The 27,027-nt window shown below is 43.0% G+C and overlaps 1 protein-coding gene and 1 long non-coding RNA gene across 4 annotated transcripts in view; one reads left to right on the top strand and one right to left on the bottom strand.

The window, feature by feature from the left end:
* The window catches only part of PRKCH (protein kinase C eta), a 231,207-nt gene that overhangs the window by 190,262 nt on the left and 13,918 nt on the right, over positions 1–27,027 (bottom strand). The window lies entirely within an intron of this gene.
* On the top strand, positions 11,298–26,760 carry LOC112587809. 2 transcript variants are annotated; one of them, XR_006542706.2, is made up of 4 exons: positions 11,298–11,441; positions 18,529–18,746; positions 21,554–21,682; positions 26,636–26,760. It is a non-coding gene; the product is annotated as an uncharacterized LOC112587809 (long non-coding RNA). The 2 variants fall into 2 exon arrangements; XR_006542705.2 differs by lacking the exon at positions 26,636–26,760 and adding an exon at positions 22,168–22,250.

Raw genomic sequence — 27,027 nt, forward strand, 5'->3', positions numbered from 1 at the left:
GATAATAAAGGTGAGAAAGAGCCTAAACAGCATGGCATGCACAGGGAACAGTACAGGACATTTTTGTTCATGTACACAGCTGGACTCAGGGAGTGTCAGAAAATAAGCTAAAATGCCACGAAGGCTATAGGACAGCCAGGTATACCACATTAAGGAGCTTGGTCTTTGATTTACACCAGAGGGCTTCAACCAAGAGAGAGGTCCTGTTAGAGATAGGACACCTAGCAGCAGAGTGGGCTTGCAGGTATGAAAAGAAGGCAGGAGACTGCAGTCTCACCTTGGGGAGTAATAATGAGACCCCACATGCAGGTAGTAGTAATGAGAAGCAAGAGAAGAGAGAAACTCAGAAATTCCTAGGACTAGAAAGAAATGGTAATTAGAAATCAGCCACACTGGGTGACCAGCTGGATAAAGGAACCAAAGAAAATAGGTTTTAAGGATGACTCAGTGGATAAGCGTAACTAAGAGAGACTACCACCAGCAGAGCAAACATTTACTGTACTCTTTTTCAGAGCCAGGCACCAAACAGGTGCGTCAGGGTCTACCTCCCAGGAACTTTCTGAGACAGGTACTATTTTTATCTCCATTTTTAAAAAGGAAGACTCTGAGGCTGGAGAATTAAATGATTTGTTCATGATCAAATATCAGCAAGTATCAGAATCCAGGTCTGTCTAATTCTAGAGCATCAACCTTCACCACCAGACAATATAGTCTCTGAAGATGGGAGAAAGGGGGCACTTAGCAGGAAAGGTGGTATGTTCAGCCCCTGGACAGTTAGCCTTTCAGATATACATGTGATAACCAGTCGATGCTGGCAACCAGGCTGCAGTATAAGGCAAAGAACTGGGGGCCGGGGAGTCACAACACATACACGGTGATGAAAACCCAGTGAGTGGATGAAGCCCTGAAGCCAGAGTATGTGAGAAGAGAGAAGCATCCCTCCCAGAACAGAGCTCCAGCTGCAAGGGGTGAGTAAAGGAGGACACATCCACTAAGGAGAGAAGCAGCAGGAAAACCAGAGGCACGGACCATCCCTTCTAGAGACCAAAGACTCTTCAGGAGAAGACAGTAGACAAGTTGCGTCAGACACAACAAGGATGTCCAGAGCAAGAACTACATGCATCCACTGGATTTAACAAACAGGTATTAGTAAGTACGAGAAACGCAAACGCAGGAAACACTGAGAGCTATTCATAGCCAAAGGGAAAGAGCTCCTCAATATGCAAAGGTTGAAAATTAGAGAGGAAGGCACAGTAACTAACAGAGTAAGGCTTAGGAGGAGGAAGGAGGGCATGGGGAGAAACCTAGAGGAAAGCAAGTGAGGCGACTATACATATGTTTGCAGGTATCAGAGCAGGACATTGGTAGAAATCATTCTAGGTAGTCTAAGTTTTTTTAATGAAGTCAGATGCAGGGTCATCTGAGTGAAAGGGTGGAGAGGCCTTTGGGAGAACCAAAAGCTTGGAGTAACTTTTCAGTAGAAGAGGGATGAAATGGACAGCATCAACTGCCCAGGGGCAAGTCCTCCCTGCACAATTTGGTAGTCCAGATATGGGCATGGAGAAGGCACCCTGGTTTTGTTCTGGGCCTGGGGTGTTGCTGGTCAAGGATAAACCATAGAACCAGGAAACCAACCAGTCTTCAAATGACACACCATTCCCCTCCTCGCCACTGGTTGTCTACTGAAGGTCTTCATTCTACTTCACAGTGGGTTCTACCGAAAGTAACTGAGAAACAAAGAAAATAACTCTTTTCCCCCAAGATGTCTCAACACAACACTTAATAATCAAAATAGCACCTTATTAAGTCCTTTGACTCTTACTATGTAAGCTTCTCAATTGAGACAAAAGCCAACTAACAAAACATGTCAGAGGCAAAGCCAGAAATAGCCTGTAAAAAATCTTTTGGCTCTTAGATTTCACAGAAATTTTACACAGAAGAATCTCAATTCTTAAAATGATGCTAGAACTCTAATTAGTAGTGCCCCAGGGGTCAGTGTGAGGAGAGTTTAAGGGATCACAAGCAATCCAGATTCTGAAGCAATGCAAGGATAAAATGGATACAAATTCCCCTCCTTAGTAAAATGGTACATTTCCTTAGACATTGACAATGAAGGGCATGATTCCAACTCCTCCCCTCCCCAAGCAACCACCCAACTAGAGCTAGCAGTCTACAAAACAATGGAAATGTCAGCTCACCCTCCTGTTCTGTGCCCCCCTCGACTTCCTCTTTCACCCTAGATGAGTTGTCATCTTTCCATGAAAGAATGCCAAGCGTTCAGTCAGTCTGACTGGCAGTTCCTGCTCTTCAGGTTCTCTGGATGCTTCAAAAGGGTGGTAATGTGTTACCGGAAAGACTACCTTCCTTGGCAGTCTGTTTTCCAGGCTTCCACCCCTGGTGAGTCACCTGCAAGTTTCTATTATGTATAAAGGAGATCTATGATTAAAGGAGACTTCATAGGAGTCGCATGAACCTGAAGTTGCCTCTTTTGACAGTGACACTTCTGAATTTAGATTGAATTATACAGGTGTTTTGGTGGAGATCTTCCAGATTCCAAGTCAGCTAGAATATGGAAGCAGCTACAAATAAAATCATGACGTAGCAATACTAACAACATCAGCCCTGAGTAGCAACATTCCAAGCAATGAATTCAGAAGCTACCTATTAGGCAAATGATAACTCAAAGCAAGAGTAGTCAAGAGATTTAAATCTTGAACATGTGACTAAAAATTCTCCCTTAAAATTTATTTACTGTACATTTTTAGTATAGATGTAAAAATACAAATTTTGGTCCTATTATTTAAATACTTATTTGGTGATCATCCTTTTAAAAAATCCTTTGACCCAAGGGATACATTAAAACATATGTTAAAAAAGATGAATTTTCTGGTGGAGAACAATATGGAGGCTCCTTAAAAAACTAAAACTAGAACTACTATATGATCCAAAATCCCACTCTTGGGCATATATCCAGAGAAAAACCATAATTCAAAAAGATACATGCACTCCAGTGTTCACTGCAGCACTATGTACAATAGTCAAGACACAGAAGCAACTTAACTGTCCATCGACAGAAGAATGGATAAAGAAGATGTGCTGCATATTTACAATGGAATATTACTCAGCCATAAAAAAGAATGAAATACTGCCATTTGCAGCAACATGGATGGACCCAGAGATTGTCATACTAAGTGAAGTAAGTCAGACAAAGACAAATATCTACCATATCATTTTTATGCAGCCAAAGATGGAGAAGCTCTATACAGTCAGCAAAAACAAGACCAGGAGCTGGCTGTAGCTCAGACCATGAACTCCTTATTGCCAAATTCAGACTTTAATTGAAGAAAGTACGGAAAACCACTAGACCATTCAGCTATGACCTAAATCAAATCCCTTATGATTATACAGTGGAAGGGAGAAATAGATTTAAGGGCCTAGATCTGATAGAGTGCCTGATGAGCTATGGACTGAGGTTCGTGACATTGTACAGGAAACAGGGATCAAGACCATTCCCATGGAAAGGAAATGCAAAAAAGCAAAATGGCCGTCTGGGGAAGCCTTACAAATAGCTGTGAAAAGAAGAGAAGCGAAAAGCAAAGGAGAAAAGGAAAGTTATAAACATCTGAATGCAGAGTTCCAAAGAATAGCAAGAAGAGATAAGAAAGCCTTCCTCAGTGATCAATGCAAAGAAATAGAGGAAAACAACAGAATGGGAAAGACTAGGGATCTCTTCAAGAAAATTAGAGATACCAAAGGAACATTTCATGCAAAGATGAGCTTGATAAAGGACAGAAATGGTATGGACCTAACAGAAGCAGAAGATATTAAGAAGAGATGGCAAGAATACACAGAAGAACTGTACAAAAAAGAGCTTCACGACCCAGATAATCACGATGGTGTGATCAGTCACCTAGAGCCAGACATCCTGGAATGTGAAGTCAAGTGGGCCTTAGAAAGCATCACTACGAACAAAGCTAGTGGAGGTGATGGAATTCCAGTGGAGCTATTCCAAATCCTGAAAGATGATGCTGTGAAAGTGCTGCACTCAATATGCCAGCAAATTTGGAAAACTCAGCAGTGGCCACAGGACTGGAAAAGGTCAGTTTTCATTCCAATCCAAAAGAAAGGCAATGCCAAAGAATGCTCAAACTACCGCACAATTGCACTCATCTCACACGCTAGTAAAGTAATGCTCAAAATTTTCCAAGCCAGGCTTCAGCAATATGTGAACCGTGAACTTCCTGATGTTCAAGCTGGTTTTAGAAAAGGCAGAGGAACCAGAGATCAAATTGCCAACATCCGCTGGATCATGGAGAAAGCAAGAGAGTTCCAGAAAAGCATCTATTTCTGCTTTATTGACTATGCCAAAACCTTTGACTGTGTGGATCACAATAAACTGTGGAAAATTCTGGAAGAGATGGGAATACCAGACCACCTGATCTGCCTCTTGAGAAATTTGTATGCGGGTCAGGAAGCAACAGTTAGAACTGGACATGGAACAACAGACTGGTTCCAAAGAGGAAAAGGAGTACGTCAAGGCTATATATTGTCACCCTGTTTATTTAACTTATATGCAGAGTACATCATGAGAAACGTTGGACTGGAAGAAACACAAGCTGGAATCAAGATTGCTGGGAGAAATATCAATAACCTCAGATATGCAGATGACACCACCCTTATGGCAGAAAGTGAAGAGGAACTCAAAAGCCTCTTGATGAAAGTGAAAGTGGAGAGTGAAAAAGTTGGCTTAAAGCTCAACATTCAGAAAACGAAGATCATGACATCCGGTCCCACCACTTCATGGGAAATAGATGGGGAAACAGTGGAAACAGTGTCAGACTTTATTTTTCTGGGCTCCAAAATCACTACAGATGGTGACTGCAGCCATGAAATCAAAAGACGCTTACTCCTTGGAAGGAAAGTTATGACCAACCTAGATAGCATATTCAAAAGCAGAGACATTACTTTGCCAACAAAGGTTCGTCTAGTCAAGGCTATGGTTTTTCCTGTGCTCATGTATGGATGTGAGAGTTGGACTGTGAAGAAGGCTGAGCGCCAAAGAATTAATGCTTTTGAACTGTGGTGTTGGAGAAGACTCTTGAGAGTCCCTTGGACTGCAAGGAGATCCAACCAGTCCATTCTGAAGGAGATCAGCCCTGGGATTTCTTTGGAAGGAATGATGCTAAAGCTGAAACTCCAGTACTTTGGCCACCTCATGCAAAGAGTTGACTCATTGGAAAAGACTCTGATGCTGGGAAAGATTGGGGGCAGGAGGAGAAGGGGACGACAGAGGATGAGATGGCTGGATGGCATCACTGACTCGATGGACATGAGTCTGAATGAACTCCGGGAGTTGGTGAGGAAGGCCTGGCGTGCTGTGATTCATGGGGTCGCAAAGGGTCGGACACGACTGAGCGACTGATCTGATCTGATCTGATAAAGATGATACAAATGAATTTATCTACAATCAGAAACAGACTCACAGATTTACAAAAGAAACTTATCGAAACCAAAGAGGGTAAATCAGGAGTGTGGGATTAACATATACACACTACCATATATAAAATAGATAACCAACAAGGACCTACTGTATAGCACAGGGAAGTCTACTGTGATAACCTATATGGAAACAGAATCTGAAGAGGAATAGATATATATGTATATATAACGGAATCATTTTGCTGTACACCTAAAACTAACATAACATTCTCAATCAACTACACTCCAATACAAAATTAAATTTAAAAAAAAGAAAATGAATTTTCCAAAGTATCCTATTCAAAGGTTTTTTATTACCAACCCTCTTCCACATGAATCTTTATTAGATACTACTGGAGATTAAACCATCCCTTCCCTCAAAAAACTAACAGTTTTTGAAAGGGCATAAAAACCAAAATAGGAATAGTAATCAAATAACACTAGTAAAACAGATCCTGAAAAAACATATTTTTTTAAATATGAGGAAAACAAGAAAAAAAAGTCAAAATAAGTCCAAACAGTGAATGTTATTGGGATATAATACAATGACAGATCAAGGAGGATTTGTACAGAAAAGCAATAGCTTAACAGAAAAGAATTTAAGATGAGCCCACTCCTACTGCAGAGTAGGGCAAAATCAGGTAAGACATTGAATAGCATGTTGGCACTGAGTCTTCCTCCAGGAACTTTGTTGCAAGGGGGAAAGGTTTATTTTCATAAAGCAATAAATAAATGAATTTCAGTCACTGCTTTACATAATTTGCTGTGTCTGACTCTTTGCGAACCCACGGACTGCAACATGCCAGGCTTCCCTGTCCATTACCAACTCCTGGAGCTTGCTCAAACTCATGTGCATCGAGTTATTTATTCAAGCACTCATTTATTAGAGATATTGGAGTGCCTAGTAAAGTACCAAGGGGAACAATCAGACATGGACCTGTTCTCAGAGTTCATAGTCTATTTGTTTTATTTCTGCCTTCTCCAATAATCCCAAAATGACTATGTGTTTATAACCATGATTAAATGAGAAGAAAAGGTACAGAAAAACCCAAACTACTTTGGGGGAACTCACAGAAGACCTCTCCATGAAGTGGAATTCAAATGGAGAATTAACCAGGTGGTAGAGAAGAGAGAGCTAGGAACTGGCCATAACTCATGAAGAGGTTCTAAAACTTCATCTCTGTATCTCCAGAGCCTCAACACTTAGCAGGCACTCAATAAATGATTATGGATACACTTTAAGTTCTTAACGACATTCAGAAAATCTTTCATAAGGAAACAACCTCAAGATATAAGAGGGGAAATAAAAAGGAAGACCTACTGGCAACGAGAGTATTCCTTATGAAACAACAATAACAACAATTAGAAATAGCAATAAGGAGTCAACAAATTATGTAAAGCAGTGACTGAAATATTCTGCAAATAGTAATTTGCAAATATGTTGCAAATTTGCAACATACAAATAGTAATTATACAATTAAGAGGGGAAAGGTAACAAATGAGTGTATTTTGAGTGCAAATATGGAAAAAAGTAAAAATTAGGAATAATATATGTTCTTATGTATCAACTGATAAAGTTAAATAATCAACTACCAACCATACCACTTATGTTTCATACATGAAACTGTAAATTCCTTCAAATTTGGAGGAATTCTTCCAGTCAATTTTCAGACAAAGCCCATTCCCACCAACTCCATTCATTCTGGGCCCCCAAAGAACTTCAATATTACTTCAATAACATCTTTTATTTCTTATATTTCCCTATAAGGCCTTATATTTCCATAAAGTGTTTTCCCATACATGATATTTTGGCTATTAAATATATAATTGTTTCTTCCACGTGATTTTCATTATATAATAGGTTGGTATAATGTGCTCTACAAATTCTAAGGGCAGAAAATGAAGACGAACTAAAGAGTCTCTTGATAAGTGTGAAAGAGGAGACTGAAAAAGGTGACTTAAAACTCAACATTCCAAAAACTAAGATCACGGCATCTGGTCCCATCAACTTATGGCAAATAGAAGGGGAAAAGTGGAAACAGTGACAGATTTTATTTTCCTGGGTTCCAAAATCACTGCAGCCATGAAATTAGAAGACGCTTGCTCCTTGGAAGGAAAGCTATGACAAAATTTGACAACATATTAAAAGGCAAAGATATTACTTTGCCAACCAAGGTCCATATAGTCAAAGCTATGGTTTTTCCAGTAGTCATGTACAGGTGTGAGTGCTGTGTGCTTAGTCACTCAGTCATGTCCACCTCTTTGTGACCCCATGGACTGTAGCCCATCAGGCTCCTCTGTTCATAGGTATTCTCCACACAAGAATATTGGAGTGGGTTGCCCCCTCTTCCAGGGTATCTTTCCAACCCAGGGATCGAACCCAGGTCTCCCACATTGCAGGTGGATTGTTTACTGTCTGAGCCACCAGGGAAGCCCACAGGTGTGAGAGTTGGGCCATAAAGAAGGCTGAGAGTGAAAGAATTGATGCTTTTGAATTGCGGTGCTAGAGAAGACTTTTGAGAATCCCTTGGACAGCTAGGAGATCAAACCAGTTAATCCTAAAGGAAATCAACCCCGAATATTCACTGGAAGACCTGATGCTGAAGCTCCAATACTTTGGCCACTTGACACCAAGGGCCAACTCATTGGAAAAGACCCTGATGATGGGAAAGATTGAAGGCAAAAGGAGAAGGGGGCAGGGGATGAGATGGTTAGACAGCATCACCAACTCAATGGGCATGAATCTGAGCAATCTGCGAGATAGTAAAGGACAGGGGAGGCTGGCATGCTGCAATCCATGGGGTCACAAAGAGTCACATATGACTTAGCAACTGAACAACAACCCAGTAGGGAGAAGGTAGCTCCTGACCTCCCACATGGGACTCCAAAGGACTTATTTTTTTACCACTGACTTTTTAATTACTATCACATATTACTATCTAGAAAAAAATTTAAGTATATGTAAGTTATAGTATGGATGTGACAGTTGGACTGTGAAGAAAGCTGAGCACCGAAGAATTGATGCTTTTGAACTGTGGTGTTGGAGAAGACTCTTGAGAGTCCCTTGGACTGCAAGGAGATCCAACCAGTCCATTCTGAAGGAGATCAGCCCTGGGATTTCTTTGGAAGGAATGATGCTAAAGCTGAAACTCCAGTACTTTGGCCACCTCATGTGAAGAGTTGACTCATTGGAAAAGACTCTGATGTTGGGAGGGATTGGGGGCAAGAGAAGAAGGGGATGACAGAGGATGAGATGGCTGGATGGCATCACTGACTCGATGGACATGAGTTTGGGTGAACTCCGGGAGTTGGTGATGGACAGGGAGGCCTGGCGTGCTGCAATTCATGGGGTCGCAGAGTCAGACACGACTGAGTGACTGAACTGAACTGAAGTTATAGTCACACTTCATAAATTTGAAAAATTGAGAAAAAATATCATTCAAATCTTAATGGCCTAACAAACACTGCAATGGATTTGTTAAGTGTGCTTTTAGCTCTCTTATACATATCTTTAGTTACTTTTTTCTGATTAGAAAATTAGACATGCTCCACAGGAAAAAAAAAAACACATAATTTGGAAAATAAAAATTTTTTGTAATTCCGCCCACCTCTACAGCCAAAAAATCATCACTAAGAGTTTGATACATAATCTTCCAGATCTCTTCCCTTTAGTTTTACAGGTCCATAATCCCTTACTTACAATCCTGATACTCAAAAAGCTCCAAAACATGAAAAACTTTTATAACATTTGTTGTCAAATTTGACCTCAACAAACATAAGACAATTTGTCATCTAAATTTTTCCCACTTAATGTGAATATTCATGTTTCACTGCAGAATGTTAATGTTTTGGATGACAGGATGCCATCCTAGCCCCCAGGGGAAGTATTACTTAATAGAGGATGCATGGCCTTGCGTAAAACCGAAAAGTCCTAAATTCAGGAACACATCTGGCCCCAATAGTTCAACTAAAAGAGACTTATACTAATATGACCACCATTCATTATCATTATTATTTTAGGAATGGACCATACCATGCCTACTTCTCTACAAGTGGATTTTTTCACTCAGTAATATCAGGGACATCTTTCCTTCCATATCAATTCCCTGTATTCCTTAATGGCCACATGGACATGAGTGAGGAGGTAAAGGATAAAAACAATGAGGCAATCCCTGATTTTGAGGAAAGGGTAAGTAATTCAACAGTCAGACCCACAAAAACAGCTAGAGAGAGAGTCTCCAAGAGTAGATATTGCAGAACTGAGAGCCAGAAAAGCCCTTAGAGATAATGGCCTGATTTCTCTGTTGAACAGATAACCTCAATGCAGACAGAAGTGATGACTCACTTGAGTTCACTGTTCTTCAGCAGTCAATCTGGGACTGTCCCCTCAGATTCCCAATCTCCCACCCTTCCTACCACACACTGCTGTTGCTCTAAGACTCTGCACTTCTTGACTGACTGAAAAATGTGAAAGTAACTTTCTCTGTGAGGGAGCACCGACTGCTCCCAGAGTTAGCCTGGCTGTCAGCGTAGAAATCTGCTCACCTGCCATGATGAATAGTAGCTGTGCAAACTTAACAGCATTCTTTTTTTACAGTTTTACAGCTAAACAGTAAGACATAGGGGAGGTCATCTCCTCCTTGAATTCATTACTAAGAATTCAAGCTCAAAGTTGGGTCACTTTTTCCTCAATACAAACCACCAGTGTGCCAAGAGCCTGTCATTTTCTTGACTAATTTGGACTTGTCTTTCGGGTTGCTGCTGCTGCTAAGTCGCTTCAGTCGTGTCCAACTCTATGCGACTTCATAGACAGCAGCCCACCAGGCTCCCCCGTCCCTGGGATTCTCCAGGCAAGAACACTGGAGCGGGTTGCCATTTCCTTCTCCAATGCATGAAAGTGAAAAGTGAAAGTGAAGTCACTCAGTCGTGTCCGACTCTTAGCAGCCCCATGGACTGCAGCCTACCAGGCTCCTCTGTCCGTGGGATTTTCCAGGCAAGAGCACTGGAGTGGGTTGCCATTGCCTTCTCCAGTCTTTTGGGTTCCAAAGAGCTAAATCTGTACCAGAGGAAAGGACTATTCTATCAACTGGAAAACCACCAACACCATTCAGGTCTCCTCTAGAACTCCTTGCCCCTCACTCTGCCTCCAAACACCATTTAGTTCACTTGAATATGTCCCTCCCAGCTGGAATGCTTTCACTAACATAGAGCAAATCTTAAATAAATAAATAAATATATATATATATATATATATATATATGCTCACAGAAGACAGAAAAGCAAAGGGGAAAAGACAGACTAAAGCCACAGAACGTCAGCCTGCTTCTCCCTGCCCTCTTCCCCAACAGGCCCCCAACCACGACCACACCTCCTGCCCACTCCCTCCCCAGCCCCCGCCCGCAGGCCCAGAGCAGGAAGTGTGCAGGAGTCGAGCTAGAAGCGTCATCTGTGAGAATGAAGATTTAGAAACACATTCCTCCAGAATCCTGGGGCCCTTCAAAGGAACCCTTACCCCACTAAGACAAAGCAAGTAAATGACAGGGACGCAGACCTCACTCAGCACCCCTAGTGCTACAGCCCAATCATTTATTTGGGGGGTCAGCAGCCACCTTTAAGTTGTTTAATCGAGTATCATTTCAGGAAGCCACTACAATGTTTTAAATGAGCATTGCTTAAACTGTGTAAACTACACGATGAGAAACACATGTCACGCACTGCTTACCCTGGGATCCTAAGCCACAAAGCAAAGTGGTGCTTCATCAAAGGTCGGGGGTGAACAGGAAGCACCAGAACCTACTCATTTCCTTGGCTGAGGCTGCATGAGGCAGACTGGGATCTTTCAGGCAGAGTCGAAACATTACCTACAATCCCTCAACAGAAATCCCTGCCACTAAAGGGCTGATCTCTGAATGCTGTAAGATCGAAGTCACCAAGGATATTCTGGAATTATGTGAAGGTCTAAGGTAAGAGAAGAGCTTTTTTTTTTTGTAATTATTTATTTTGATCGGAGGCTAATTACTTTACAATATTGTAGTGGTTTTTGCCATACATCAACATGAATCAGCCATGAGTGTACATGTGTCCCCCCATCCTGAACTCCTCACCCACTTCCCTCCCCACCCCATCTCTCTGGGTTGTCTAAAGGGTTGGCATAGTCAATATCTCTGTTCTCACAAAGGAGAACTAATATTCCCTTCCTTCCCTCCCAGGATGCTGGGGCACGTGGAGTCTCCTGGTACAGGTAGCCATAGGGGCGAGAGAACATTCTGGTTGTGTCTTCAAGAGGCATGGAACTCTGGAGATGAGGACAGAGACTCAGCTGCAGCTTCCCAGCTCAGTTTCAGAAATGATCCAGAGAGACAATGGGACGTTCTTGGTCTCCAGAGGAGTATGGAGCCAGCAGCCAAGGCACAAACACTGCCCAGATAAAAGTAATCTTCATTTTCTGTACAAGTCCATAGATCTAAATATCTGCCAGTTCTCTTTTGTTTTTATACCATTTGTATTCAACACAAGCCAGGTAAATAAGTGCATAGGTGTTCTTCTAGAGCCCAGTAGCCAACAGGTAGCCTTTGGATGGACTACCGTCTTGACCTCAGTCCTGACAGTGAGAGAGGGATGGTGGAGAGGAGAAAAAGAATACAAACAGGGTGACCGTGAAAGCACGAGACATCATATGAATACCAGTGTCGGTTATCTTCCCAGCTTTACATTCCTGTAACACACAGACCTTTTGGGGGTCTTTATAGGGCTTCTCTGGTGGCTCAGATGGTAAAGATTCTACCTGTAATGCAGGAGACCCAGGTTAGATCCCTGGGTTGGGAAGATTCCCTGGAGAAGGGAATGGCAATCCACTGTAGTATTCTTGCCTGGAGAATCCCATGGACACAGGACCCTGGTGGGCTCCAGTCCATGGGGTCACAAAGAGTCAGACACAACAGACTGACTAACACGTACACACATAATATACTGTCACAATTCTCTGTATGGTCACTTTATTCATCCTTGCATCCCAAGCACAGTCCTGCATCTCACTGACATTTAATAAATACAGTATTTCTAACACCACCATGAGCACAAGAATGAACATATAGATGGCAACCAGAATTTCTAAAGTGACAAGTATTGTTCTCCATTCTCCACCAGAAGGATCAGCAAGGTTTCAGCTGGCACTCTCTGTACGCTCTGTGGCAACAGCTGTGCCCTCCAGCACAGGAGAACTGGGCTTGGACCCAAACTCTGTGTCTTTTGTTAACACTATGTGTCTCTGGGAAAGTTACTTAACCTCTCAGAGCCTCCATTTCCACATCTGCAAAATGGGGATAATATCTCAACCGAACTTATGAGAGAGTAGATAGGTAACAAATATTAAGGACTGATACACAGTAGGTGCTCAATAAACATGGGGGTGGGGGAGGAACAGCATAAGACAGCAGATCAGTCATCAGGCCCCAGCTACACCCCTTAAGTTACGGGATGTGTAACCTCCTGAGTCCCCTCAACTGAAATGGAAATGGTGATCTACCTGCCTCAGAGAATGACTGTGAGGGTCAAAGTAGGAAATGCACATGAGAGGAAACATGGAAAATCCTGTGAAACCTGTAAAGCACTAAGCAAACAAACCGCCACTTACAAGCCTCTAGGGCAGACTTGTAAGAATGTAAACTGATACACCATCAGCGTTTTATCAAATTCTCAGACTCATTCCATTTAACAACACTTCCAAAGAATGCCTCAGTGTTAATCTGTCAGTCTGCTGGTCAGCTGGACAACCAGTCCTAACTGGTCATCTTCTAGGTGCCGAGCAGCTGCTGGGAGCAGAGGATGCGCCTGGACCCTGCCTTCAGGAAGCTTAGAGTCTAGGAGGGGATAACTAATCAATTGTAAATAACTGTGTATAAAGTGCTACAAGGAAGAAGTACCAGTTGCTAGGGAAGTGTAAGATGGGGGGATGGGGGACTAACCAGGCCTGGAGGATTCACAGGGAAAATGATATTCACCAAGGGCTACTTGGCTTTTGGTGACTGTGACAGAGGAGAAAGAAGAGGAAAAACTTCAGCCACAGAAGTTACATACCAAGGTTGGTGCATAAAGCAGCTCAGCAGAGTTTACTAAAATTAAGAACACCAGTAATAAAGGCCCGGGCTTTCCTGGTAGCTCAGCTGGTAAAGAATCCGCCTGCAATGGCAAGAGACCTGGGTTCCGTCTCTGCGTTGAGAAGATTCCCTGGAAAAGGGAACGGCTACCCACTTCAGTGTTCTGGCCTGGAGAATTCCATGAACTGACTGTATAGTCCACGGGGTCGCAAAGAGTCGGACACGACTGAGAGACTTTCACTTTCTCTGTTATTGGCCCCCATAAAGAACTAGAGAAGCTTTCCTCCATTTTGACACAATCAAAGCAGAAAAGTGGCTTATCAAGCCTGCACATCAGAGGCAGAGTTTTGTTTCCCTCCATCTGCTGGCAAATCTGGTCCCACCTCCTGCTTCTCCAGAGGCCACATGTGGTTCAGAGGGCCTCACTAGTTGATCCACCCAGCCTTTCCTTTTATTCATTCAAAATCCACTTTCTGGCCATGCACCTCCAGAGCATTCTAACACTGGGCACCCTACTCTGGCTGTGACCCCTTCCCCCCAAACACCACACTGTACAGCCTGCCGTTTAGAAGGACGTAAAAATATAGTGCAGTGCAGGCAAAACTGGGAGGTTGGCCAGTAAATCAACTGATCTCAGATCGTATCAGAAAGAGGAATGGAAAGGAACTGGGGAATTCCTTTGTGGGTTTCGACAACTTTCTTGGCACCTGGATGAAACAGCTTTGGGAAACTAGTGAGATTCTCTCTTCCCAGACCTATTAACTTTCTTCCTCATCCCGCTGCCGGGCTCGGTAAAGTGCATTTCATCCCCCTCCTGAAGAACCTGGGTCCTCTCTTCCTTTCTCTTTGCATAAAGGTGGTTGCATCCTTCCTTACTCTGAGGACACTTAACTGTGAGTGAAGTTAACATGAATAGCGTAAAATGTTTTAGTATCTAACACCTCAGATCCGCCAATATAAATTACTAAGGAGATTCATTACCAACTACACTAGACTTCTGGTGTGTAAAACAGAAAGATTATTAACAAATTCTAATGAAAACTGACCGAGTACCTCTCTTCAAGGGACATTACCTTAGGTGTCTTGCCTCCTATGACCCCTGAATTAACAATGAACACCACTTAGGGGTAATTAAATCTAAACTGAGAGCACATATCTCCACAAAATGGGGATTTTTGAATAAATGACAAATGTTCCAACTGCATGAGGCCCAAAAATACCACTGCTAAGCCCAGCAGGCAAGAGGTACCAGGTGCCTGCCAACCACCTGGATGTGGGCACCGAGGCCTGAGAGAGAGCAGGTGACAGAGGAGCAGGGGACGGATGGGTTTGTTCTGACATGTTCCATACAGTCTTGGAAATCATCAGAAAATTACCATCGGCACACGGATATCACCTTAAACTGCAATACCCCATCCCAATGACTCCAAGGCAAACAGTGAAGCAAGGAAAACAAGTGAAATAAAAAGCAATTGCATTTTTTAAGTAATTAAATTTCCTTCAAACCTGGTACAAACCAGACTGCCTTAGATAAGCAGCGTCTCCTAGATTTTCACCCAAATACCATCAGTTTTTGGAATACCTATCACTGGTTCCTCTCTGGACCAGTCCCCACCTCTCACTATCAAACTCAAAGGAACTCAAACACAAATATCATTAGTGAACAGACTGTAAAATAAGGGGCAGCCGACAGGTCCAAGTAAATATATGGTACAATTCCTAAGCCATCCCTAAACTTAAAAATAACTTGTGAGAACTTCATTAGCTAAGTTATAGAAAGAAGATGTGAATGAGAAAAACTAATGCTTAGGAAAAGGAACTCATTTAAATCTTCATTCCTATAATGGTTGTCTGGTTGAAGTCTGGGACAGAAAACAAAAACGGTTCACAAAACACAGGCAGAAAGATGTGAAATGTTTGCTCATGCTTGCTTTGCTCAAGAAGTTTAATTTCTTTAGAATTCTGCATTAAGGCCATATTGGACACAAAATAAATTTGAGATCCCTAGAAGTACTGGGGTATCTGTTTCCTCTATGAGGTAAGCTCCTTGAATGTAGAGAACCTATTTTTTTATTTCTTCATGATCCATGTCTAACAGAACCCCGGACAAATAATAAGTGATTCAAGGAAGTGCTGAACTGGTTGTAAAGTAACAGTTAATTTAAAAATATCTCAAAAGAGTTTAAAAAGGGGGCGGGGGGCATCAGCAGAAGCTATAGCCTTAAGCACTAGGAAATTCCCCTGACTACCTTCAGTGACTATTTGTAGGGTACAGCCAACACTTTCTGCACCAGCTTGTGCTGGTAAGTTCCATTACAAGGTCTCTACCTAGTAATTCACTGTTCTACTAAGAGAGCATAAAATTAAAGGTAGAAGAAGTGTATAGTGCAGCAAGCACAGGGTTTGAGGGGAGGTAAGTCCCAGAGAAAGCCCATCAGATGTGTGCTATGAGATCATCTGATCTCACCCCACTACTAGGACAGGCACCGTGGTGAGGACCCGTTGTCTGCTGCAGAGGCACACTTGGCTCGTAGGACATGTTCTCTGTAACTAGGGCCTATGAACTCTTAAGCCCTTGATAATGTCTTTGGCACAATATCAGAATTAGGAGATATATACCTTTAAAAGGCAAATACATGGAAGTTCATCCCCAAGGTTTACATCTTGCTACTAATCAATCACCTGAAGCAGGTGTAATGCCACCTGGTGTTCTCTGCAGGGGTTCAAACTCCAGCTCTGTCACTTAACTAGGCAAGTATCTTAACCTCTTTGAGACTCAGTGGCCTCTGAAGGAAGGGCTAATAAAAAAAATACGTCTCAAAGGCATTCTGAGGATTGGATAGGTTAATGTGTGTGAAGCACTCAGTCTGACACCTAATTAACCTTGACTGAGTACCTACTCTTATTATGCATGATCCCACCTTCACACGACTCCATTTATCACCTCTCTGCTCCCTCCGGACCCTGCAGCAGAACTCTTCAAGGGCACAAGTTGAGACTCACGGTGGAGGATCATTTATCCTCTTCAATATGCACAGTTCCATCAGATTTGCACCACCATTGAATTACTGTTTGAGGCTCTGTCAACCTGGTCTCTAGATACAAATACTGGAAGTTTTGGTCTGTGGATGGGGAAAGGATATGAATGACCTGCTACTCCTACGTAGTGGTCAATGTTAACTAGAAGCTGTGGGAGATCAATACATCTAACATAGGCCCCTGTCTTTTTATGTGAAGTCTAAAATCTACATGATCTGGAATAATTAAATATTAAGTGGAGACTACTAGAAAAGACTTGAAAACACTCTCCTCATGATAGCCTCAAAGGGACCACAGATGACAGAAGACCCTAGAGAGAGAGACTGTCCTTCATAAATGTGCTCACAGGAGAAGGTTCTGAGAAGGGAGGCTATCTGTATGTTAATATCTTGGGATCTGCTGCCCTAAAAACAGGGGAAAGGGGAAAATGATTTGTGAGGAAATATACTAGAAAAGGGAACTGCTGGAGGGTGAGTGTGCAGCCTAGTGTTGCGACAGGAAGAGAAAGAGCCCCTCGCAGGCCCGAGAAGGTCATTCTCTCAAAGTGGAAACCGAAAAACCATCACATGAAGTAGGAGCCGTGGTAAGCAACTCGAGCCTGGCCTCAGTCACTCCACTGGGAGCTCGAGGCAGTCATTGGAACTTGAAAAAAGAAAGGAAAACTTAAGTCCCAGATGATCTCTAAGATCCATTAACTTGAAGGAGCTAGCAATCTGGATCTGGTGAAAACAGAAGGTCACATAACCAGCCATGGGAGGCGATTTTAGAGTGACACCCAAGAAAAGATCAGCAGGGCCAGTACCCTCATCAGAGCAGACCAGCAGGTGACCAGCCCGCCTTTCTTATCCATGAGCAAATCTGTGGATTACAGGTCCTGGTGGTGTTCCAGCTGTACCTACAGCTGTTGTCTGCCCTGGGGCTGGCTCTGCCGGCTGAAAAGAACAAGTCTAGTCACATAGCAGCCACCCAACACTCTCCATGGGCTCTTCTCATAGGGAAGTTACTTTCAAACATCAAATGATTTGTTTATGTGCTGCATGCTAAGTCGCTTCAGTCATGCCCAACTCTTTGTGACCCCATGGACTGTAGGCCTCCCAGCTCCTCTGTGCATGAGATTCTCCAGGCAAGAATACTGCATTGGATTGTCATGCCCTCTTCCAGGAGATCTTCCCAACCCAAAGATCGAACCCGTGTCTCTTACATCTCCTACATTGGCAGGCGGGTTTTTTATCACTAGCACCACGTGGGATGCCCATACTTCATTCAACAAATCACCAAAGAAAGAAAAAAAAAAAAAAAAAGGATGAAATTGGGACTTCCCTGGGGGAACAGTGGATAGGAATCTGCCTGCCGGTGCAGGGGACACAGATCCAATCCCTGGTCCAGGAAGATGCTACAGAGCAGCACATGCTGCAGAGCAACTAAGCCCACGGGCCACAACTACTGAAGCCTGTACATTCAGGCCGGCAAGCCACAGCTACTGAGCCTGAGAACTGCAACGACTGAATCCCGTGTGCTGAGAGCCTGTGCTCCACAACAAGAGAAGCCACTGTAACGAGAAACCCATGCACCACAGCTAGTGAGTAGGCCCCACTTGCTGCAACTAGACAATGCCTGCACACAGTAACAAAGACCCAGCACAGCCGAAAATAAATCAAATTTTTAAAGAAAGGATGAAATCGGTCAGTCATCCCAGCTTGCAGCATGCTACACCTGCCACACGGCAGCTTACTTTCCTCGGAACCCCTGGCACACGATAGACCCGTCGGCCTGCCTCTGTGTGCATCACAAGACACTTCTGCTCTGCGATGGCTGCGAAGTGCCAGGCACTGTCTCACTTGACTCCTGACCCACTTCCCCCTGGCCCAGTGGAGTTATGTCTTTCATTTATTTCCTTTTCTTCTTCCACCTCCAGTGTCTTTAAGCTGCAAGCCTGGCAGCGGAAGTGGATGATGTCAGAATTCTCAGAGCTGGGGGAACTTTCAGAGATCTGCCGGTTCCATCAACAGCCTAAACCAAGGCTACACCTCTTTCTCAAACCCATAAGAAGTCGTGTCCTTCAAATGAGAACCTTCATGGAGTTTCAGAGGTAAATGGGCATCATTTCAGGACGATGAGGGAAGATTACTAAAGGTAAGACGTCACCATCCAAAAGAGCCCCTATTAACAAAATATAGGCCTGGGTAGCAAAAAGGGGATGTGATTCTGGGGGTAGAAGGCTCACACTTTAAACTGTCAGAATCCTGGAACTAAGAGAAAGCCAAGAGGTAAGGCTGTGCTTTCCACAGAACATAGAACCTGGAAAAAACCTATTCTAAATAATCCAGACCAACTGCCTTGTGCCATATATAATGCCACTCATCTCAGCCGAATAAGTTATAAATGACACTTTTTAAAACATCTTCAGACTCAATAAAACTAATGTTTACACTTTCACAGTGTGTCAGGTGTTGTTACACAATGAGTATTATTCAAAATATCACTTGGTTACCAAAAAAAAAAAAGGCCAGGTCTTACTACTGCACATTAGATAAACGTTTTAGGTTTAAGACAAACGTCTAAAGAAATCTGTGACTCTGCCTTTGTTTTGTCTATTCCTGGTTCTATCATAGCTCCAGAATGAACGAAAAGTTAAGACCTTTTCCTTATACGGCCTAGTTCTTATAAGAGAAATCAACCAGTCTGAACAGATGAGTCTTCTCTAACCTAGTGTCTTATTTTTCAATGAGCTGATCACTATTTCTCTAAGGAGGCACTCTTTTGGAAGATCTCTCACTTGAGTCATCGTCATTTGAGATTCATTAATTTCCCAACAAGAGTTACAGTGACCCTTTCTCCAGGCAGTACACTAGCCTCCCAGCCATTCCTTTGACTTATTAATCCAAATAACTACTTGATTACAGGGGTAACTGGTCTGCCATAAATACCAATCAGGCATAACATGAAGTCCAGTTAATAGCCAACTATTCCCAGCCCCCCGGAAGCACTCAGAAAAAAAGGAAAGCAAATGATTCAATTAGAGCAATTATCTGCTGATCCACTGAGACACTGAAAGGGTCAAAACTGCATTTGCCAGAGATAAGTCTTAACTTGGCTTACTTAATGGTAATGTCTTTGGCTGTCTTAACAGAGATGCTACACAGTTTTTGGACCTTACCAGCAACTTGCACAGGGTGTTGTCTAATGTTAGTTGCTGGAGATATAGACTAAATGGACTTTCTGGATGCTGATCTTCAATGGATCATTTACGACATCTAATAATCAGTTCCTACGTGGTAATCAGTAAACCTGGTTTTAAGACTCCACGGTGGACCAGAACACACTGGAAAATTTGCAGTGAGAGACGGAAAGATCTGTGGCATTTTCAGTGAAGGCTAAAACACCTCCGCCCTGTGGGTTCTGCCGTACAGCCACAACAATGACACTGGCGAAGGGCAGAGTTCCTGTGGAAACACTTACGGTGCGATTCTTCTGGTGGAAAAAACAGAGGCCTCAAGCCAAATAGCAGGCAGTGACCAAGCCCAGTGGAACCAGGGGTCTAGCGCAGATAGTTCCGAGCCCAAACCAAGATAATCATTAACTTCACATACATGGAGATAAAAATCTGTAATTAACTGGAGGACACAGCCCACAGATATGACATAGTCTGGTATTTTGAGATTTTCGAGCAGCCGCCCTTTAAGTAACTCATAATCCAGGGCATATCTCCCAGGCTTTTCTGCAGTTGGGAGAAGACAAACCACCAGCATCTATATTTACAGGAGTTTGAGTGATCATGTTATATGCTAATAAATGAGTTAGCTCCACCTCCACCACCCTCTGCTTGAGTCTAATTACTAGTTTAACCTTTAAAAGGGCACTCCCTTCGGCTGCAAATGAGTCTGGCACTCCTGTCCAGAACAAAGCTGGACATCTAGCCTACACGCTGCCCCTCCCAGGAGCCAGTCCGGCTACATGGCACAGGCAGGCCACTCTGCTCAGGATGCCATAGGCCCACCCCACATAAGCCTCAACCATTACACTGACTTGTACCACCTCCGGGGTAAGGAGAACCCTTTCTTACCCCTCCCCTCAAGACGCCCAATTCAACCATTTATTCGGCACCTACCAAAACCAGCCACTGGGATTCAGCAGGGTTAGGATAGTCCCTCGCCCTCATGAAGCAAGTTCCTGCCAATGGTCTGAACCAGACACGGTTTGCCTTTATTAATTTTTTAAATGAATTTAGCCTTTAAAATTTTTTTTTCAATTTTTCAATTTTTTTTTTTTTTTGAAGTATAGTTGATTGACAATGTTGCTGGTTTCAGGTACATGGCAAAATGACTGTTACCTATGGGGCTTTCCTGGGGGCTCAGTGGTAAAGAACCCGCCTGCCAATGCAGGAGATGCAAGTTCAGTCCCTGGGTTGGGAAGATTCCCCTGGAGGAGGGCATGGCAACCTACTCCAGTATTCTTGCCTGAGAAATCCCATGGGCAGAGGAGCCTGGCGGGCTACAGTCCATAGGGTTGCAAAAGAGTCGGACACAACCTATCTACTGAGCATGGCATGGATTTTTATCTATATATTCTTTTTCAGATCTTTTCCCCATATAGGTTGTTACAAAATATTGAATATAGTTCCCTGTGCTACACAGGAGGTCCACGTTATCTATTTCATATACACACACACACACACACACACACACACACATACACACACACAGTTTGCTTTTAACAGGCACTGAGGTGTTAGCCCTGTATAAAATGACCCACAGGGGTAAAATTCTATGGAAAATATACAAATCCCCAAGGGAGATATGGGACAGGAGGTTGTGCCACCATAAGCCTGATGAACACTGCCTTTCATATGAAGACTGAACTTGGGTGTATCCTCCTCCACGACGTCCTCCCTGAAGCAGGTGTTCAATCCCCTGCGTCCTGCACACATTTCTATTCCTCAGCTCCCCAGTGATGAAACCATGGGCTCGTGCCGTCTGCCTCATTACAAGGTGAACTCCTCAAACTGTGCACCCCTAGCACCCGATGCACCTCTGGCTGAAGCAGGCGCCCTGGGAATGCCGTGTGTGTCGGTATGTTTATCTTCATGCCCTAGCCTGTTGTGGGTGTGTGTATGGTTACATAGAAAGTGACACATTTTTGCTACGTGACCTCCTTCACCCCTGTCTCCTCCAGTGTTATGTAACAAGTCCTTTATCCAAACTACAAAGGAATACCTGCTCTCCTTTCCCAATATATACTGAAAACGAAGACAATTAGTCATGAATAGAAGCAAGAAAACCTAATTAGCTTATCTGTACCTAGATCATGAACTGGGAGACAAGGAGAGATGGGAGAAGGAGTAGGGGAGGGAGACAAGGGCCAGACTCCTGGGAATCTTCCTAAGGGGCCTGAACTTTATAGGCAATGGGAAGCCTTTAAAAGACTGCTAGCAGGAGAGAGGTTAAGGTTGGGTTCTAGACAGCTCATCCGGGCAGCTCTGAGGAGGACAGATTTGAGGGAGTAGATTCGTAATGACCAATTCCAAGGCTACTGAAACAATTTATCTATGTGATAGGGTCTGAACGAGTGTGGTGCTGATGGAAAAGAGAAACTGACTCAAGAATATACAGCCAGCCAATTCAGAAGGACTTGGCAGTTGATGAAAATGGGAAAGAAGTGAAGAGAGAGAGAAAACTCCACAATGAAGCCCAGGTGCCCAAACGATGATGAGATGAATTCTGACAGGGAGAATGCATGGAAGAGCTGCTGCTGCTAAGTCACTTCAGTCATGTCCGACTCTATGTGACCCCATAGACGGCAGCCCACCAGGCTCCCCCGTCCCTGGGATTCTCCAGGCAAGAACACTGGAGTGGGTTGCCATTTCCTTCTCCAATGCATGAAAGTGAAAAGTGAAAGTGAAATCGCTCAGTCATGTCTGACTCTTAGTGACCCCATGGACTGCAGCCTACCAGGCTCCTCCATCCATGGGATTTTCCAGGCAAGAGTACTGGAGTGGGGTGCCATTGCCTTCTCCAGCATGGAAGAGCAGGCAGGGATAAAGATGGGTAGTTGTGGGCAGTGTTGACTTCAAGACACCTGAAGGATGCCCAAGTAGCTCTGCCCAGCAAGCATATTAGACATGAGACCTTAGGCCTGTTCTTGAACCTTCTAAGCCACAGTTTTCTTGGGTAGGAAATGCAGGAACCATGGAACTGCTCATCCCTCAAGACTGTTGGAAAAGACTGAAGGAGACAGAGTATAAAGCCCTTTGCCCTAAGCCTGCCCCAGTCCAAGAAGCATTAATCAAGTTCAGGGACAAAGATGGGAGATAGAGTTTTAGAAATTCTTGGCCTAAGTGCAATACAATTAAGACCATGGGAGCAGATGAGACTATCTGGAGTAAGGAAGACAACAATATAAGGACAAAACCCCAGGAAACACCAATATTAAAGGAGATTAAAGGATGAGGAAAGAGATACAATAGGAAACAAAAATCCCAGAAGGTGCTGGAGAAACACTGAAGCACGAAGGCAAAGAGAAGAAAGCAGCAGAAGTAAGTGACATGATTACATGGTCATTCCTGGGCTCTGCAGGAGTGGTATTCACACAGTGATGTAGGCAGAAGGCAGTCTGCACTGGGAAGAATGAATGGGCTGGAGAGGACAGATGCAGTCAGCTCTTTGGGAAGATGACTGAGATGAGAAGGGGAGACACTGAGCCTCCCCTCAAAAGGGAAACAATCAAGGCCAAGACAGGCCTAGGTCATTTATTCTGTGGGGTGTGGGGAACTTGAGTGCTTAGAGATCTGGGTCATTTCTAAAGGGAAGGTGTTGGGAGGAAGGGAGAGGATAAAGGTACAGAAGGTGAAATACCTGACCCAGACAGACACAGAGGGGACCCAAACAGAGCAGGCATAGGACTGGGCCTCATCTCAAAACTGCCTGCAGGATATGCCACCAGTGGGAGCAGGAAGTTCACACCTGTGCGCTTCAGTTTTCTTGGAACATTAGGGCCCTTGACTACAGAGAAGACTCTGGGTGTTAGGAAGTACACTTAAATTCTGAGTATAACCAGGACTCTAATCTGAGCTCTTCCCACTAATGACTCAAGCAAAGGACAAGTAAGGAAGCAAGGGTCTTGTGAAGAGTAAGGGGAGAGGGAGTTGGGGATGGTGTTTGGCAATACTTCATTATTTTTCTTCTAATTCCTCAGTCAGTTTCTTCCTTTTAATGTAAGCTTCACTGAAGCTAAACTATCAGCAGGTAATTTGACTTCAAAATACTAATAGAAATGACATTAATGTAAAGTCTCCTTTAATATCTTGACAGGAACAATTTTTTAGAATCATTATTTTTCCTGTTTTAAAACAAAATTCTACATTCACAAGCTCAACAGGACCAAATTATAGCAGAAGGAATTGACAATCATCAGAAATTCCACTCAGAGAAGAAAATGCACACTGGACTCCTAATTAGGCAACTTCACAGGCCACTTATTTATCTTTCCAGAAACAGGATATTTTAAAAAAAATAAGCTTAAATGGCAACTATTCCTTCAAGGTCACAGTTAAATCATAATCCAGTTTATGCCCCTCACTGGTCTCCTTTTCTTACCAAAGGCAAGCTGCCATTAATAGAGTCCTGACATCTGGTATACCAGAAAATGGTTTGAGTCAGTTTTTCCTACATTGAAAACCACCTTTATCACTTAAACACAAGTTAACATTTTATCTGGGGAACCTAGGGTTCAGTTTAGTCTTTCCACACACCTTTTACATGTATTTAAATAATCAAGGGAATTAAAAATCACACTGGCATATTCACTCTCCCTAAACTACTCCTAAGGCTGCTCTTAAACTCACACAAAGTATTAATGTCTGTATCTGAAATAGGAATATTTTTAAAAAGATGATCTCTTAGCAAAAGTGGATGACAGTGTTTGAATTCTGAGGCCGGCTCAAGACATGAGAACAAGGAGGGGCTTCTTCAGTCTACAAAAGTTTCCTGAGTCCCTCCCACATCCAGGGGACTTTGCCAGGGACCAGGGGGGCGCTGAGGGTCACCGGTGCTCACATAGATATATCTGGATGCTCACACAGATAGCGGTACAACTGGGTGGAAAGGAGGTCAGCGGCCATCAGGCCAACACCCACGAACACATTCTCACTCGCCCCCAGACATCTGCAACAGCAGCGCCCCGGCAAATCAATACAACCACAACCCAGGTACAGGATGTGCATGACAAGAAGGCGAGGGGGCCCAGCAGGGAGACTCAGAAACAATGTCTTCTCCGGGAAGCTTAAGAGCCAACCAAGGCTTCTGAAGAGCCAGAACCAAGGCTGCACTGAACATCACCATGAACGCTGTTGGGCCTTACTATGGAGCCGATGAAACTTTTGGTCTGAAAAAGTAAACATTTTTGTATCAGAACACATCTAACTTAAAATCACCCATGAAAGATCTAGGACCCCAAACGAGTGTTGAGTTAACTGATAAAGATATAGATAATCAATATGGGGGAAATGGTCATATTTTCTGTAAACCAAATCACTATTGTTGGCATCCTTGATTCACCCAGAAATCCACAAGGTCAAATGATGCACTTTTATAAAATTGTTTCCTCTTTGAAAGCATGAAAGAATAATTCACATCCAATGCGTTATATGTTCAAACTTAAGTCAAGGAAACATCTTTTAATGCCTATTCAAAGAGGCTATTTACCATCTTTTCTCAGCAATAAACACTCTCACTTCAGCTTTTGAAAGGTGGCTCCATTGGACTTTTGCAACTAAAATATTGCAACTTTACTTCTTTCTGTTTATTCCCCCTAACTCAGAACCTTCTCCCTGTTCAGCATCAGATGCGCTAACCAACAGACTCAAACTCAAGGTTTTCCATAAACTAACTTTGGCCAACATTGCAACTATAGTAATTCTAGCTTCAATTCCCCAGATTCCTTTCGAGATCTTTCAGAATGGACATATGTGCAGAATTTACCCCAAAACCAGGATAAGGAAACCATCTCCTCTTTTACCAATAACCATCCTATTTATTAACACACCAGAATCCTAAATAAAAAGCAAACGTGCCAAGAGTTTTTAGACTCAAAAACCCTTTTAAAATTAAAAACTCCAAAATGCTGTGTAAATAAACATTTTACTGCTTTGAAAGCTAATTTCAGAAAAGGCTGGGATCATGACTTCATAGTTAAGTACTGGGGTAGAGTGGTGGTAATTGTGCCTTTGACTTTTCTACAATGGTATATGTCATGCACTGTACTAGTTTACATAAGACTTCACTGTAATGTTACACAACCCTATGAGATAGGTAGTAAGTTACAAGGAGAAAGCTGGGGCTAGCAGAGGTTAAGCGACCTCGTTCATAAGAGGCAAAATGAATAGTTGAACCCAATCTGGCTGACACTCAACCATCACACTGTGATGCACTGCTAATTATGGTCACTGTCCAATAAATATTCCTCAAAGCCTGTATTTGTGTGCTATGACTCTGCCATTGTAGATTCTGCGTTCTGATTTATATGGCTTAGGCAAATGCTAATGTGTCTTTTTACATTCAACAGAGACCAAATAGATATTGAAGGGATGGTCAGAAATATTCCAGAGATCAGGCAGATGCCAAAACAGGCATGATCCAAAATTATTCAAAAATAGACAAAATTATCCAGAGTTAATTCCCCAAATTATACTCAATCAGGTAAATGAGCTTGCAGGAGTCAGCAAGAATCAACTGTACCCACTTATCATTTTTGAGGTTTTATTTTATGATTATAGGCACTGTGGTTATTAATTCTCCACACATTTATAGTTTCCTAAAAAAGTAAGACATCTGGAACCCTATCAATTGTATCACTGTAGTACAATTATCTTATCTAAGTATTAAAACATTCCATTAATACTTCTGACTCCACAGAAAATAAATATATCATTTAAAAAATTCAAGAACCTGGAATAAACTTTGATGTCTTTGTTTCCTTTCCTCTATTCCTTTTTTTTTTTTTTTTTTGAACCTATGGCACTGAAACAGGTCGCAAGCAGGCAGATGCCTCGGTGTCATCTGAGGGATGCCCACAAGACTACCAGGTGGGTCAGCGATCAAGACTCCGCCTGCCAACGCAGGAGACGCCAGATCAATGCCTAGGTCAAGAAGATCCCCTGGAGTAGGAAACCACAACCCACTCTAGTATTCTTGCCTGGAAAATTCCATGGACAGAGGAGCCTTGCAGGCTATAGCCCATGGGGCTGCAAAGAGTCAGACACGAGTGAGTATGCACGCACAGGCGCAAAACTACAACCTCCCCCATTCCTCAGGAAGCGCCTACATCACCACCTTCATTGTCTAAAGTGAAACCATCCAAATGTCTTTCCTTGGCCAATATGATTATTTTCAGAAGGTCCTTGTCAAAATATTAATTTCCT

This window comes from Bubalus bubalis, chromosome 11 (assembly GCF_019923935.1).
Source record: "Bubalus bubalis isolate 160015118507 breed Murrah chromosome 11, NDDB_SH_1, whole genome shotgun sequence".
Lineage (NCBI taxonomy): Eukaryota > Metazoa > Chordata > Mammalia > Artiodactyla > Bovidae > Bubalus > Bubalus bubalis.